At 42.0% G+C, this 4,122-nt stretch overlaps 3 non-coding genes across 3 annotated transcripts; all 3 read left to right on the forward strand.

Annotated features, from left to right (window-relative positions):
* Positions 1–1,466: 1,466 nt before the first annotated feature.
* trnas-aga lies at positions 1,467–1,548 on the forward strand. Its single transcript has one exon. It is a non-coding gene; the product is annotated as a tRNA-Ser (tRNA).
* A 746-nt stretch (positions 1,549–2,294) lies between these two features.
* trnaa-ugc lies at positions 2,295–2,366 on the forward strand. Its single transcript has one exon. It is a non-coding gene; the product is annotated as a tRNA-Ala (tRNA).
* Positions 2,367–3,237: 871 nt separating this feature from the next.
* Positions 3,238–3,319, forward strand: trnas-aga. Its single transcript has one exon. It is a non-coding gene; the product is annotated as a tRNA-Ser (tRNA).
* Positions 3,320–4,122: the final 803 nt, after the last annotated feature.

Consider the following 4,122-nt stretch of genomic DNA (forward strand, 5'->3'; position numbering starts at 1 on the left):
CTATTGAACCACTGAGGATCCTCTAGCAGACACTTTGAGCCATTTATTCACACTTTCCGTAAGTCCACTTTTGTGCAGACTTTGCCTGAAAGAATTACCCAAAGATCATTGCATTGTGACATTAGGCACGTGGTTACCGTGGTAACCAAGGGTTGCCCAGGAACATAAAAAATATTAAACAACAGCCCTAAAATGGAAAAAATAATGAGATAGAAGAACTGTTTAAACAAGCACGGAAGGAATGATCCCTAACGTTAGCATTACAAGCAAAAAGACAGTATATGTCAGTATAAACAGAGTTCACTGTGATTCAGAGTCTGAACTGTGGAGTTCTCTCTCCTGTGATGACATGATGTTAATACAGTGGGGATGCAAACGGTTTCACTATTAACCGTGCTTTAAAATGTCATGGTCATGTCATCGTAAAGGCTCAGCTCCACTGAGGGGGTGTCTGTTCTCAGTCAGGGAATTTATGCCGATCCATTGTTTTTGGCGCAACCTGTACAGAACAAAAACAGTTATAGCAATGCTGCAGCAACTTTAAGTGCCTCGTTAATCGAGGTTGAAGAGGGAGACAAGGAAGAAGGAAGAATGAGCAACAAGAATGTTCAGTGTTTACAATGGTAGAGCGGATGGTTTTGATGTTCAGGGGGTTCAATCTCCAACATCTCCAGCAGATCTTCAAGCTCATTCACATCATCTACTTGGTTCATGACATGTGACAGTCGTCTCCACATGGACGGAAGAAGCTTCATGAAACACATTAATCAGTTCTCATGGTTCGAACCCAAGAAGCAGAGAATAAAGAAAAGTAAGAAAAATGAAGCTTTGTAGTAAATTTTCACTAAAATATACAATGCATTATTAATATATTGAATGTTAAACTGGGGTTAGATTTGAATGAGAACCATTCTTTACTGAAGTAGGATTGTTATGAAATGGAACCTGGAGGGAATTATGTTAAAAAAAAAATGGTCTGAAGGCCCTGGGAACAATGGTGTTGGAGAGCATGCATAGACTGGACTTTTTTCTCTAAAAAAGACAACACTGAAGAACCAGAAGCTGTGGTTCCTCTAATGACCACTAGAATCTGGCTCCAACAGTGAGTCAATCCCCATAGACTCCCATGTTAAAATGTCCAACTTTACAATAGAAATGAACATGTTTACAGCCTGGTACAAAAACAGTTTTGGTCTCTAGAGATGATCTCTTCCTTCACAACTACCGTTAATATAACTCACCTGTTTATATAACTCACCTATTTAAATTTTATTAAGGACTAAAGTTATGGAGAAATGAGGGCGTGGTCTCTTTGAGTGACAGGTAGGTGTGTGTTTCTTGCCACAAACCAGTATTGACTGAAGTCTCGGCTCAACACATGCCCCTTCTCTTTGACCATTTTTGAATTAGCTACTACTTACTTGATGACTACTGCAGGTGGGACACACAAACAGCGACTGTGTACAGTTGTTGTGGCCGAGTGGTTTAAGGCGATGGACTAGAAATCCATTGGGGTCTCACCGCGCAGGTTCAAATCCTGCAACAACGGAAGGTGATTTTTGTGCGCTGTTGTACTTGGGGGTCTACAATGGTGAGGCGCATGCTTTGCATGTTTGGGGGATTCAAAGTCCGACATGTCCAGTGGTCTTCACACCCGTTCCTGGACTTCCTGTGCACACAAAAATTTGTAAACACGCAAACTTTACACATGCAAAGTGCGCCGACTGGGCGCGTCCGGACAAGGCAGTGGATTGTCATATACATTTATATGATTCTTCTTTGAAACAGTACAAAAAAAATCAAATGGCATCGAAATGGCTCCGTTCTCAATATTCTGTTAAGCTTGCACATTTTAGTTTCTTGTTTCCCTTTTCTCTTGTTCTCTTCCTCCATTCGTTGAGTTTTAAAGCAGTTAGCAAAAAAGTGGTGGTCCATTACTGTACCAACAGGGTCAGAGGGTAGATCGGAATATTGGGAAAAAGATCCTCTGTTTTTAGTTCCAGCTACAGTGGGTGTCTCCAGGCCACAATTTCCAATGATGACACACAAAGACAAAGCATACTATTCAGTAGGTGTTATATGTACAGTCTTCGTACACACAACTTGAAGTCATACTCAAATTTGTTACGTCCACGTTGCACATCGTGGCCTGTAATGAACCAATAAGATTGCTAAAATGTCTCAGTCGGTATGCACCATAATGCATCCACAAGTACTTTGAGAAGAAGTGCAATTTTAACTGCTGCAGCCCCACTGAACCGCTGTGCTGAAACAAATAGTCAAGAGCACATCCAGGGGATGTAGCTCAGTGGTAGAGCGCATGCTTTGCATGTATGAGGCCCCGGGTTAAATCCCCGGCATCTCCAACATCTTTCTGTTGAAAAACAATGAAGGTAAGAAGTCTATCGAAGTCTCCTTGTGCAGGTTCAAATCCTGCTGACAAATGAATGGAAGGAAACGATTGTGCACAGTTGTCCACTAACTAAGACTTGGACAACATAGTACACACAGTCTCTCCTAGAATTAACAAGCTGTTCTTGAGCGATGGAAGTTTCACAAAAGCAAGAGAGTTTACTAGCTCGACGCCGTGGACGAAAAATGGTATCTCCCTGTTTCTTGGATGAATGGTATACGGTAATGGTAATCTTACAATGGGGTCTAAAGATTCAGTTGCAAGTCAAAGCCACATGTGAGCTCTCACAAGCATTTTTATGAAATAAGACTGTGATCAACTAAAAAGCAAAGACGGCTTTAAGTTCTTCCACACTCCACATGACTTTGTATTGACAAACGACAGTCACGTATCAAACATGTGGCAGTTAAATGAATAATAAAAATCATCAACCTCACACAGACAGAGCTTATGGAACTCAGGTTTTCTGTAGCTGCCCTGAATACACAAAAGTGACACTCAACAGTGTTAAACTCAATCACTCTGTAGCTTTGATGCACCACGGTACAGCTTAACTGCTACTTCACAATTACAATGTCAAATTCCTCCAATGATGTAAAGTGCTGACACACCAGAAAAATTCCATGAAAATTCCCTGTTTTCCAAGCGATGGTGTATAGTGGTGAGCATAGCTGCCTTCCAAGCAGTTGACCCGGGTTCGATTCCGGCCATCGCAGCTGCTCTTTAGTTCCAAACTCTCGATTTCCTTTCAGACATCTTCATATGATCAAGATGTGTAACTGTTGCCTAATGCAGGTGCTCAAAAAAACACAGAATCCACGTCAGTTGTTGTGGCGGTGAGTGTTAAGGGATGGACTAGAAATCCATTGGGGTTTCCCCGCGCAGGTTCGAATCCTGCCAACAACGGGTGCTAGTTTTCGTGTGCTGTTTGTAGTTCAGAGTTTTACAATGGTAAGTGGATGCTTTGCATGTTCAGGGGGTTTTCACAACCCATTATGGCCCAACCTAAAAGACTTTGAGGCATGTTCCAGGTCAGTCCATGAGGTCTCAATTCTGTCCACTATTGAACCACTGAGGATCCTCTAGCAAATAGGACTGACTGGAAAAAAATCAGTTTTTGGTCTCTAGAGATGATCTCTTCCTTCACAACTACCATTAATATAACTCACCTGTTTATATAACACACCTGTTTACATTTTATTAAGGACCAAAGTTATGGAGAAATGAGGGCGTGGTCTCTTTGAGTGACAGGTAGGTGTGTGTTTCTTGCCACAAACCAGTATTGACTGAAGTCTCGGCTCAACACATGCCCCTTCTGTTTGACCATTTTTGAATTAGCTGGGAATTAAGGGTGGAGTCAGACACTGCCAAGATGGCAACGGTGGAGCAGTTCACTCTGAGCTTCAGAACTGCTCTTCAGAAACCTGTGGGTGACGTCACTGAGGCTACATCCATCTTTATTTACAGTCTATGGTCAAACTACACCCATCTACAAACTTGGCCTTCATGTTGATCTCAACTCCACACCTGTAAAGTTTTGTGATTTTCTCTGGCACGGTTGTGACGTTTATTAGATCCACGTTGCACAGTGCAGCTTGTTAAAGACTTAAAGTATTACTGAAATCTCTCTGTCTGTAGGAGCCATGATGAATCCACCAGCACTTTAAGATAAACTGTCATATGAACTGCTGCAGCACGTCACTACAGCT

The sequence above is a fragment of the Seriola dumerili genome, unplaced genomic scaffold, assembly GCF_002260705.1.
Source record: "Seriola dumerili isolate Sdu_G_001 unplaced genomic scaffold, Sdu_1.0 BDQW01003152.1, whole genome shotgun sequence".
Classification (NCBI taxonomy): domain Eukaryota; kingdom Metazoa; phylum Chordata; class Actinopteri; order Carangiformes; family Carangidae; genus Seriola; species Seriola dumerili.